The sequence below is a fragment of the Hyperoodon ampullatus genome (genome assembly GCF_949752795.1).
Source record: "Hyperoodon ampullatus genome assembly, chromosome: 4".
NCBI classification, from domain to species: Eukaryota; Metazoa; Chordata; class Mammalia; order Artiodactyla; family Ziphiidae; genus Hyperoodon; species Hyperoodon ampullatus.
This window is the reverse complement of record NC_136917.1, coordinates 151,961,728-151,975,250: the sequence shown is the minus strand read 5'-3', so window position 1 is coordinate 151,975,250 and position 13,523 is coordinate 151,961,728.

Here is a 13,523-nt window from a genome sequence, read left to right as displayed (position 1 = left end):
TTGCAACACTGTCTTTCCTTCAATAAGAAGTAGTATATATAAAGAAGTATAATAGTAGTATACTGGAAGTGCACGAGGGAGGCAGTATTACAGAGATAACTATACATCACCTGAAAGTTATACTGAAATATAAATTATTTGCCATACTGTACAGGATATATTTAGTGCCCCTAAAAACAATTCCCCATCCTATATGGAATTCATCAGTGAGACTGGCTCTGTTATCTTATGGCAGTTTTTCTAGGTTTGACCAATAGGAAGCAGTAGATGCCTATAGGAGGGAACAAGTAATGGTAAGTCTGGTTATTTATCTACTTGACTTACTACCTATTGGGTTACCACAGGCTGATTACTGCCTGGATCCAAGAGCACAGCTTCTGTCAGTCAATTGTTTTCATACAGTTCATTACTGTGTTCCAGTCATGGCCCCCCTACTTGTCTCTTGAGAGCCAAGGGTGTTAACAGAGCCCTGCTTTTGCCAGCTCCAAACCAGTGCACTATTTCTGTGGGTTTTCTACACCCTGGCTTTATCTTGTAATTTTTCCTTTATTAAACTCTTCTAAATTACAAAATTTCCCCATGCCATCTGTTTCCTGTAGGAACCTTACCTGATACCCACACTGTAATTGAAAATAACTTAATTATAGAATCACTTTGACTTTCCTTCAGACAAACATTTAAAGCATTCCATATTCTAGTCCAGTATTATCCATCACTCTATACTTTCATGCATTCCAATGTGTAATGGATTATTACTCAGTAAATATCTTCTTCCCCACAACAGTAATACCTCTTTGGACAATGTATACCTCCATGCATAGTGTATAGCCCACTATCTGGGTTTAATCACATAGCAAGATAGAGCCAAAGAAGGATCAGCAGCTGTGATGAAACCAGAGCTTTTAAATATTCTAGTGTGTTTACCTATTCTCTTGTGCTTCTGTTATCCATGATGCTAAGACAATGTCTTGGGTGGATGCTGCTCCCAGGGGAATGAGGAGACACAGGGAGCATACCTGGACCCAATTCACAGGGTCTTAAGGGATGTATATGCAGTAAGACCGTATGGGATTAGCATAGTGACTTTAAAGACTCAGTAAGAGCTGGATGTAATAATTACCGCCTGATTCGAACATGCACTTCTATAAATATTTTTACTTAATTTTCTCCATGTGTTTGTGATAAAAGACAACTGCAAAGTCACACTTGAATCTAAGTTTCTACAAGGATAACCTGTGATTTTTTTTTTTACTTGGGGGGTGGGGGGAAGTCAGCATACCTCACAAATTTAATATTAAGATCCTTTCCTATGCCTCAAGGATGTCACTAGGAAATATTAACCACCTAAAGAACTTAATGCATTCCTCTATTCAAGCTGAAGGGAAAAACTAATTAGAAAACTGAAAATGGTATACTCGTATCTTACCTTAAATGTTTGTCAACAGCCTCTAATAATCACGGCATACCTGACACCTTCCCCTTTTCCCACTCCTCTACCTGCCCTTGAGTCTCTGCCAAAACACAAGTGGTCATGGCTGACTCCCTGGCTATAGCAAGCTCTGAATAAAGAGTCTTTGCATTTCTCAAAAAAAAAAAAAAAGTTTAAGGTAATTTGAATACTACCTAGTACCTATCAAATTGGTTTAGTAACATAAAATGTTTATTATGTGAGCATTTCCTAAGAGTGTTTATTACTATGCTTGGTTTGTGATCTATAAAGAAGACTAGAAAATGGTCTCTGCTTTGGAGGGAAATCCAATCCATTCTGGAAGAGAGTTACATGAGTAGATTGTTATTATTCAGTGTAACAGATTTAGTAAATGAATGTGAATTATAAAAGCAGAGAACAATGCTCTAATCCCTTAATATTGGCACAGTATTAGTTAATCTGATTTCAAAGGTGTGTATTCTTGTTGGACTCGATTTTGCATTGCTTATATCTGCTTTAAAAATTAAATAACATTACCTTTGCAACTTCTCAACCTTCCTCAACAGGTTTATGTATTCTAAGTTACAGTGAAAACAGTGCAGTCAGCTTTGAAATGCCTAACATATAAGTAGACCAATCACAATCCCTAATTATTTGAACACTCCCTATCCTGGTCTTGACTTTTAGTGAAAGAAGTGTATTAATATCCATTTATTTTATGGTCCTTAGCCCTTTGTTTATATTTCTTTACAAAGCTTACATAAATTTCTTCAAGTATTTATTGCCACTACCATGTTAGACAACAAGTATATAAAAGTTTACAAGATAGATATAATGTAGTCTATATTCTAGTAGGGGAAACCAACATTAAAATACAATCTTTTGACTACATTTGTGAAAATTGCCATAGAAACACACAGGATATTTTCTACCAGTTTACTTTTCACATTTCTTTATTTGATGTTCATTGTATATATGGTTCCATTTCTTCACTATACAAATATGTCATAAGCAAACAATTCATTTACGTCAAAGGAAAAGAAATGACTCTTTAGTTACTTCCCGATCTCCCTGCTTCCCTTCAAACCACAATTAGACTTGCTGATTCTCTGAACACCTTCAATGTCTAATTCATTGGACCTCTTTTTTTCTCCAGCACTCCCTGGAAGTCACTCTTACTAAAGCAACCACGCCCTATGATTTTCTTAGTCAGTGAGCACTGATCTTTAGGATTTAGGTTATATATAAATTCCCATGTATTAAATACAATTCAATCTTTTTGTTTCTAACTCAAATCTCAGTAGATTCAAAGTGCATGAGAGAAAGTTATAACATCTCCAATCAGCTCTAGATTATATTTGAAGATGAAGTTACTTGCAAAAGTACAGTAGAAAAGCAATGACTTAAGGGAAAAAATGCATTACCCTTTGCCAGGTATTCAGAACACTTTGAAATAATATAATCTCCCTTTTGAATTCTACTTTATTGTTAAAACATCTGACCATTAACTTCTGGAAAACAGTTCTTGCTCATGGGGTGGGTGCGTGTGTGTTGTGTACCACGATAGCTTTCATCTGTAATAATGAATAGGTGCATAAACTTTGATTGTATATCCCATAATACCATAGCTACAAATTTACTAAGAATGTTTAAGAGTTAATGTTTTACCTGAGAATGGAAATTAAAGTTTATGTAAATCCCTCTATTAGAGTGTGGCTAAGAATAAGCTCTCAAAAAATGGTGACTTTTATTTCATACAATGGTTAGGTCTTTTTAAAATAAGAATATTTTGAAATACCTCTAAACTGATGTTTTTCTCTGGGAATATTTTGTTTTTATTTCTCTGAGAGTTTTGCCCTCATTTAGAACTTTAATCTTAGTGTTCCAGGGAAAATTATGCCAGTTGCACCTCAAATAAAAGGAAGAAAATTAACCTTTTTTTTTTTTTTTAAATAGAGAATGAAATTGAGAACTGAGGAGAAGATAAATCTTATTTCCCTTGAGGAAACTAATGCCCACCTACTGAGGATAAGTCCCAGGGAGAAGGAAGTGGTCAAATACAGATACAGTAAACCTTTCATATCTGTGGGCTCTGCATCCATGAATTCAAGCAACCACTGATTAAAAATATTTTTTTTAATTCTAGAAAGTTCCAAAAAGCAAAATTTGAATTTGCTGTACACTGGACCACTTACATAGCATTTACATTGTATTAGGTATTATAAATAACCTAGAGAAACCATTTTATACAAGGGACTAGAGCATCTGTGGATTTTGATATCTGGGGGGGGTCCTAGAACAAATCCCTCCTGGATATTGAGGGATCATAGTACATGATGTAGACTAAGGTAAAATTTCAAAACAGTGAATGCTTCCCCTACTAGACCTTTAAAACTCTTCAGGGAAATGATGAACCAATATGTGTATGTTATGTTGATAATAAAAACTAAAAATGATGGCAAAGCATGTGTAGAAGTAAATCACTTGAACTGGATGTATGTCATGTTTAGAAAGTGACCTAGTATGTTTAGGAAGATAAGCAATCAGAAATAAGAACCTTCTACCCTCCCCAAACTCACCTTTTTTTTTTTTTTTTTTTTGTGGTACGCGGGCCTCTCACTGTTGTTGTGGCCTCTCCCGTTGCGGAGCACAGGCTCCAGACACACACGCTCAGTGGTCATGGCTCACGGGCCCAGCCGCTCCGTGGCATGTGGGATCTTCCCAGACTGGGGCATGAACCCGTGTCCCCTGCGTCGGCAGGTGGACTCTCAACCACTGTGCCACCAGGGAAGCCCTCACCCTATTTTTTTTTATATTTTAATTTTTTAAATTTCTAATTGAGCTATAAATGACATAACATTACATTTTATGTGTACAACATAATGATCCAATATTTGTATACATTTTGATATGATCACTAAGTCCAGTTAACATCACCTTACATAGTTATACTTTTTTTCTTATGATGAGAACTTTAAGATCGACTTTCTTAGCAACTTTCAAATATGCACTATGGTATTATTAACTGTAGTCACCATATTGTACATTATATTCCAATGACATTTTATGACTGGAAGTTTGTACCTTTTGACCCCCTTCACCCATTTCTTCTACCCCCATCCCTTTCCAATCACCAATCTGTTCTCAGTACTATGAGCTTGGTTGTTTTGTTTTTGTTTTATATTCTACATATAACTGAGATCATTTGGTATTTGTCTTTCTGACTTATTTTACATAACATAATACCTTTGCAGTCCAAATTGGGGACCAGATGTGGGGAGCAGATTTGTTCTCCCTTCTCAAGATTGCTTTGGCTTTTTGGGGTCTTCTGTGTTTGCATATAAATCTTAGAATTATTCTAGTTCCATGAGAAATGCCTTTGGTATTTTGATAGGGATTGCATTGAATCTGTAGATTGCCTTGAGTATGGTCATCTTACCCATATTCTTTTAACCCGTGAGTACAGTATATCTTTACATTTGTTTGTGTCATCTCTAATTTATTTCATCAGTATCAGTTTTCCAAGTACAAGTATTTTACCTCTTTGGTTAGATTTATTCCTAGATATTTTATTCTTCTTGATGCAATTGGAAATGGGATTGTTTTCTTAATTTCTCTGATAGTTTGTTGTTAGTAGTTAGTATATAAAATGCAACAGATTTTTGCATTATTAATTTTGTACTCTGCAACTTTACTGAATTTGAGTTCTAGCAGTTTTGGGATGGAGACTTTAGAGTTTTCCATATGTATAAAATCATGTTGTTCACAGATTACAGTTTTACTTCCCTTTTCCAATTTTTATTTCTTTTTCCTAGGATGCATTTTATGTCTTTTCTTTGACAAATTGCTCTGGCTAAGACTTCCAATACTATGTTGAATAAAAGTGGCAAGAATGGCCATCCTTGTCTTGTTCCTGACCTTAGAGAAAATGCTTTCAGGTTTTCACTGTGGAATGTGATGTGAGCTGTGAGAATGACATATGTGGCTTTTGTTATGCTGAGGTGTATTTCCTCTACACCCACATTGTTGAGAGTTTTTACCATAAATGAAGTAGTTTTTCAGAACTTTTCTGCATCTATTGAGATGATCATATAAATTTTATTCAGTTTGTGAATGTGGTATATCAGGTTGATTTGCACATATTGAACCTTCCTTGTCTCTCTGGGATAAATTCTACTTGAACATGGTGTGGATGATCCTTTTAATGTATTGTTTAATTCAGTTTACTAATATTTTGCTGAAGATTTTTGCATCTCTGTTCATCAGGGATATTGGTGGGTAATTTGTGTGGGTGGGTGGTGTCTGGTTTTGGGATGAACATTATGCTGGCCTAGTAGAATAAGTTTGGAAAGATTCTTTCTTAGATTATTTTGGAATAGTTTGAGAGAGACACGTATTAACTTTTCTTTAAATGTTTTGTAGAATTTACCTGAGAAGTCATCTGGTCCTGGACTTTGGTTTGGGAGTCTTTTTGTTTGTTTATTTTTAACTGGTTCAATTTCATTACTGGTAAATTTGTTTATATTTACTATTTCTTCCTGATTCACTTTTGGGAGATTTTATGTTTCTAGGAATGTATCTATTTCTTTGAGGTTGTTCATTTAATTAGCATATAATTGTACTTAGTAATCTCTTATCATTTGTTTTTCTGTAGTGTTGGTTGTAACTTATTTCTGATTTTAGTTGAACCTCTTTTTTCTTAATGGGTTTTGATAATGCTTTATTAATTTTTCCAAAGTAACAGTTCTTAGTTTTAATTTTTTCTCTATTAAGTCTCTTATTTCCACTCTGATCTTTATTTCTTTCCTTATTCTAACACTGGGTTTTATTTGTCCTTTTTCTAGTTTCTTTAGAGGTAAAATAGTTTGTTTCAGATTTTTGTTTCCTGAGGTATGCTTGTATCACTATAAACTTCCCTCTTAGAACTGCTTTTGCTGTGTCCCATAGGTTTTGGATTGTTGTGGTTTTTTCTTCATTTGTCTCCAGGCATTTATTAACTTTTGTTTCTTCAGTGACCCATTGGTTGTTTAGTAGCATGTTGTTTAGATACCATATGTTTGTGTTTTTTGCAATTTTTTTCCATGTAGTTAATATGTAGTCTAATACTGTTGTGGTTAGAAGATATGTTTGACATTTCAATCTTCTTAAATTTATTGAGACATATTTTGTAGACTAACATATGATCTATCCTGAATAATGTTCCATGTGCACTTGAACATAATGTGTATTCTCCTGTCTTCTGTGAAATATATCTATTTATTTTACCTATTAATTGTATATTTATATCTGACCTACTACATCATTTAAGGCCAATGTTTCCTCACTGATTTCCTTTTTGTCTGCATGATCTGTCCATTGATGTAAGTAAGATGTTAAGGTCCCTTACTATCACTGTATTGTCAATTTCTCCCTTTATGTTCATATTTGCTTTATGTATGTAGATGTTCCTATGTGGGTGCATTACATATTTATAATTGTTGTATCTTCTTGTTGTATTGATCCTTTATCATTATGTAATATCCTTTGTCCTTTATAAGCCTTTGTTTTAAAGAATATTTTTATAGAAGTTTTGCTACCCAGTTTTCATTTCCTTTGGCATGTAATACCTCTTTTTATCCACTTACTTTCAGTCTGTATTTCTTTAGATCTGAAGTGATTCTCTTAAGGCAGCATATATATGGGTCTTTATTTTTATTCATTCAGTCACTATCTTTTGATTAGACTTAATCCATTTATGTTTATTTATTGAGAGTATATACTTATTGTCATTTTGTTTATTATTTTCTGAGGGGTTTTGGTAGGTTATTTTGTTCCTTCTTTTGTTCTTGTGATTTAATGTCTACCTTTAGTATTACATTTGGATTCCTTTCTCTTGTTGCATATATGTATCTATTATAGGTTTGGATGGTGGTTACCATGAGGTATGTGTACAAAAAAATAGATATGATTATTTTAAGTTAACGATTTCAAGTTTGAACACATGATTATTTCAAGTTAACGATTTCAAGTTTGAACATATTCTAACCACCTTACATTTTTACTCCTCCCAAGTCTGTTTTTTGATGTCATATTTTACATCTTTTTGTGTATGTGCATTCCTTATGTACTCAGTGGAAATATAGATAATTGTAATACTTTTGTCCTTTAACCTTCCTATTAGTTTTATAATTAGTTGGTCTTCCACCTTTACTGCATGTTTGTCTTTACCAGTGAGATTGTTTTTTATAACTTTCATATTTCTAGATGTAAATTTTTTCCACTTAGAGAAATCCTTTTATCATTTCTTGTAAGGCCATTTTAGTAGTGCTAAACTCTTTTAGCTTTTGCTTATACATAAAACTGTTTATCTCTACTTCAAATCTGAATGATAACCTTGGTGGGTAGAATATTCTTGGTTGTAGGATTTTCCCTTTCATCACTTTGAAAATATTGTGCCACCCCTTTCTGACCTGCAAAGTTTCTGCTGAAAAGCCAGCTAGTAGTCTTATGGGAGTTCCCTTATATGTAACTCATTATTTTACTCTTGCTTTTAAGATTCTAATTTTTGACATTTTACTTACAATGTGTCTTGGTGTGGCCTAATTTGGGTTCATGTTTTTTGGGACTCTCTGCTTCTTGGACTTGGATGTCTTTTTCTTCAGGTTTGGGAATTTTTCAACTATTATTTCTTCAAATAATTTCTCTGCCCCTTTCTCTCTCTCGTCTCTTTCCTCCTATAATACAAATGCTATTAGGCTTGATGTTGTCCCAGATGTCTTTTAAACTATCCTCATTTTTTAAAATTCTTTTCTGTTCTGCTTGAGTGAACAAGCTGAGTGAACAGCTTGTGTCTTCCAGATAACTAACCAGTTTCTCTGTATCATCTAATCTACTACTGATTCCTCTTAGTGTATTTTTTATTTCAGTTCTTCAGCTCTGTTTGGTACTTCTTTATATTTTCTAACTCTGTTAAAAATTCTCACCGTTTTCATCCATTCTTCTCCTGAGTTCAGTGAGCATCTTTGTGATGATTACCTTGAACTCTTTATCACATAGATTGCTTCCCTCCACTTAATTCTTTACCTGAAGTTTTATCTTTTCCTTAATTTGGAACATTGTTCCCTTATTTTGCCTAATTCTCTGTATTTATTTGTATATGTTAAATAGATTAGTTACATTTCCCAATCTTGGAGAATTGGCCTTATGTAGGAGATGTCCGAAGGGCCTGGCAGCACACTCTCCTCTGGTCACCAGAGCTGTTTGCTCTAGGAATGCCCCATATGTGGGCTTGTGCACCCCTCTGTTGTGGTGGACTGACTACTGTGGGTGAACTCGTAGGCAGAACTGGTTCCGAGCCCAGATGGCTGTAAGTCTGTGCTTTGTGTGGTGGCAGAGAGCCCTCTGGGAGTGCAGGGTAGGCTTCTCACATGGCTGGCTGTACATTACAGGGAGTCCTGGTGTGGCTGCTGGCCCACTGGAGGGCAGAGCCAGATCCCTGTTTAGCTGGCTACACAGCCCAGGTGGCTCAAGGCTGGTGCCAGCCTGCTGTTGTCAGGTCCTTGTGTGGCTCTCTGCATGGCTCAGGAGGTTTAGGGCTGATACCAACACTGGTGATGAATGAGCCTCCAGAGCTAAGAAAGTAGAGGGAGGATTCCAGAATGGCACTTACCAGAACCACTGTTATAGCAGTAGAATGAGTTTCTCAAAATGGCTCCCACTAGTATCTCTGTTCCCAGAGGGATTCTCAGTTGCCTCCTGCCTCTCCAGGAGGCTCTCCAAGATCAAGTGAATCTAACCTAGGCTCATTTTACACTACTCCATCTCTGCCAGGACACAGTGTATGAGATTTTGTGCATATCCTTTAAAAGCAGAGTCTCTGTATCCTATTGCCTACCTGCTCTCCCAAACATAAGCTCCACTGGTTTTCAAAGCCAGACTTTCTGAGAGCACATCTTCCCGGAACAGAGCACCCAGGCTGGTGAGCCTGATGTGGAACTCAGACACCTTACTCTTTGAGGAGGACCTCTACAATTGTGATATTCCTCCTTTCTGTGGGTTGCTTACCCTGGGGTTGTAGGACCTGACTATATTGTGTCTCTGCCCCTTACCCATATCACTGTGGTTCCTTCTTCATGTCTAGTTGTGGAAAGTCTTTTCTGTTAGTCTTCCAGGTTATTATCATAGATAATTGCTTTGTAAGTAGTTATAATTTTGATGTGTCTCTGGGACGAGATGAGTTCAGGGTCTTTCTCCACCATTTTGGCTACCACCTGTCTTTACTGAATTTTTTTTATTAGTTATGAGTCTTTTGATGGAGTCTTTAGAGTTTTCTATATATAATATCATCTGCAAATAGTGAGTTTTACTTCTTCCTTTCCAATTTGGATGCCTTTTACTTGCCTAGTTTCACTGCCTAACACTTCTTAATACTATGTTGAATAGAAGTGATGAAACTCACTCTTTGTTATATGGTTTAGAAAGAATTCAGAAAACTTGCATAAACCCAGTGTATGTTGTAGCAGGTATCTGGATTGGAGGTCAGCTAACCTGGTTGCACAAATGTGAGAAAGAGTAACATACTCTACTAGTATAAATGGCAAGTGAAAGCCTAAGCCAAGGGCCAGAGTAGAGCCTCAAATTATTAGTAGTGCTAATGGAATCTAAAGTCAGATAAAGTTCAGATCCTAGTGGTTTCTTTTTTAATGACTAAGATAACTTTCCATGAGGTGCACCAACTCTGGATACTTCAGAAGTCGGTGTATTGGATACAAGGGCTGATGTCTAAAGTTAATATCTCAAAAGATTTTTGAATTAAAAGATAGCATAAAGAGGCAATATATGCAAGAGGAACCCAGGACCATTGCAATGAGAATATGTAATTTTATCCTTGTATCCTTGGCATAAAAAAATGACCTGAACACCATAGGAAAGAGATGAACAGTCTTTTTATAGAGACAGATTAGATTTTAAATTGATTAAAGTGGTATTTATTTATAAATATACTGTGTTATTTTAGTTGGATGATAGTGAATTAATTTTAAGTCTATTTTCCCCCACCAGCAGTGGGAATGAACTTTGGGAAAAAATTGCTTTGTTTTAAATAAATACAATAGCTAAGGTTATATGTATTTTCTCAATCTACTTTAGAGACCTCTTCTCTGGTCTTTACTTCTCCTCATACTATATACCCATCTGGTTAAGATTTACACCTACTCTGTGTACTACCAGCATTGAGATGGCCATCTGCCCTACATTCCTTCACTGAAGCTTATCATAAAACTTTTAAAATGTTACATAGTTAAGCTGATTTATATAATGAAGTAGTGAGAGATTCACCAAATTCTCTGCTTACCAAGTAAATAAGGCAAATGAAACAAATGCCAAAATCAGGAATTGAGGGGTGGGGGGCATCAGTACTAACATTACTTAAATTGGAGGATTTTTGTCAATAACATTTTGCCAAAAAATTAGATGAAAGAAATTAGATGAAAGAAATATAGAACAATGAAAATTACAAAACTGATGAAAGAGCTTAAATAGACCTATTAAAAGTAAAAAGAATCAATTTTTTGTTTTTGTTTATATATATATATATATATATATATATATATATTTTTTTTTACAAAAGGCTGAAAGCAGATGGTCTTTCTGTTGAGTTCTACCAAAAACACAAGCAGAATCCTTCACAGATTCTTCAGAAAATAGAGGAGGAAAATGTTTTCCAATTCATTTCTCAAAGCCAGTATTAATCTGATACCAAAAACTAGACAAAGATATTACACAAATTATTGATCAGTATCTCATGAGCATGGACACAAGTATTCTCAAAGTAAGAACAAATGATTCAGCAATATATAAAATGTTAAACAGCATGATGAAACAGTTTAGTCCAGGAATGCAAATTAACATCTGAAAATTAATGCAATACTTCATATTAATAGGATAAACATGAAAACCACATGCTCATTTCAATAGATGCAACAAAAGAAATTGACAAAATCCACATCCATTAATGATAAACATTCTCACCAAATGAAGACTAGAAATCAACTCCCTAAACCCAATAAAGAAAAAAACCTACCATAAACATACAGTGTACATGAAACTTAATGGTAAAAACTTGAATGCTTTTTTCTTGAAGACTTTTCACTACTTCTACTCTACAGTGCCCTAGAAATTTGATCAAATGAAGTAAGGAAGGAAATCAAAAAGAGAGAAATTAAGAAAGAAATTAATGTTACCTGCTTTAGAAAATAAGTAATCCTATCTTTATTTTCAAACTGCATGATTCTTGATGTAGGAAATCCAAAGGAATTCACAACAAAACTAAGAACTGAAACAATTTGAAGAATGTTTCATGGTGCAAATCAATACAAAATTGTTTCTACGTGTTAGCAATAAACAACCTTAAATGAAAATTAAAATAGTTTCATTCACCATAGCATTAAGAGAATAAATGAACTTCCTATAGATATATTGTAAGGTTCAGTCTCATCAATTCCATAACTCCTTTACATAAAGCAATAGTGTCTGGTAACTATACTAGCAATAATGGTTGAATCTGTAAAAATACCTTCTCATGAACATGATCAACCTAAATGTTAGGAGCTTGAGGTTCTGTGAGCGAGGGTTATAGGATTTTTTCTTCATCTGGAATCTGATGTGTGGGCAGTCTGTCTGTGAACGTTATAAGGAAAGCTTCAAGCTTATACTCCTTCTCACTCATCCAGGGTTGAGTTCAATTATAGCCCCCAAAAAAAGAGATGCTATCAATTATAATTGACTAATCTGATGAAGGAATATTTAGGATTACCAGAACAAAGGAAGAATGAACACATACAAACTCACACACAAAATGATCCTAAAGGAACCAGTAAATTTATAGAGAAAAGGCAATAAAAAACTATGATTATATATTATATTCTAGTTTTTTTACACTTTAGTAGAAGCTGTATCTGTGAGAATTTCGCCTGTGTTAGGAACTTGCTCTGCTTACTCATTCAGTTTAGGGATCTGGAGCCAATGGTTCTGCAATTAATTTAATTTACTTGTTTTTTCCCCAAGGTTCCACTGTCCATATCCCATTTTCACTGAGTATGCATAGATAAGTGTTCACACACACATGCTAGCACACATACATAACTTAAACTCATACTGTTGTAAGACAGCAAAAGGAATTATAATTCTTTACTTTGCTTTCCAAAATTGGAAATATTGTAGAAATTCACAATTGTTATTTTTCCATATGCATGTTAGATATGTAAATTAGTTATTCTTGGAAATAGTGCAACAATAACCAGGAAAGAAAACCCTGTTTTTTCTTTGCTCACTAACTTTGAAGCTTAACATGATATTTATTGATTGACCACTGGTGTACACTTTGTCCAATGATGACCCTACTGACTTCTTAATATCTAATTTTAGAAGGGTATGCTGTAACCTATTTCACTCTGAACTATGTACTTGCAACACATTTCCAGAAGTGGTACCCAGGACATCTTAATAAAAATTACAAAGAATTCAGAATAAAATAACAATTTAAATAAGATAGCTACAAAGACAGAAAATACCAATACAATATAAGGATTTGGGGTACTGACAAATTGTAGAAATAATAGGAACCAGGAAGGATTAAATCCTAAGCTGCTAGAAGTATTTGCCTCTAATAAGGAAGCATTTTCATTTACAGTGGGAAATGGCAATTTCTATAACAAAAAATTAATTGAGGTCTAAAAACTCTAAGACATATAGAGCTAATTTGTTGTTGTTGTTTGTTTTTTGATTTTTTGTGGTACATGGGCCACTCACCGCTGTGGCCTCTCCCACTGCAGAGAACAGGCTCCGGATGCACAGGCCCAGCGGCCATGGCTCACGGGCCCAGCCGCTCCGCGGCATGCAGGACTCTCCAGGACTGGGGCACGAACCTGCGTCCCCTGCATCGGCAGGCCGAGCCTCAACCACTGTGCCACCAGGGAAGCCCTAGAGCTAATTTTTTGACCTTCAAAGAAAAAGAAATTGTAGAGACATCCCAGCTGGAGAAAAAAAAAATCTCAAACACTAGATTTGGGCTTCTCATATATACCATTCAATGCACAGAGAAAATGAACCCAGTTCT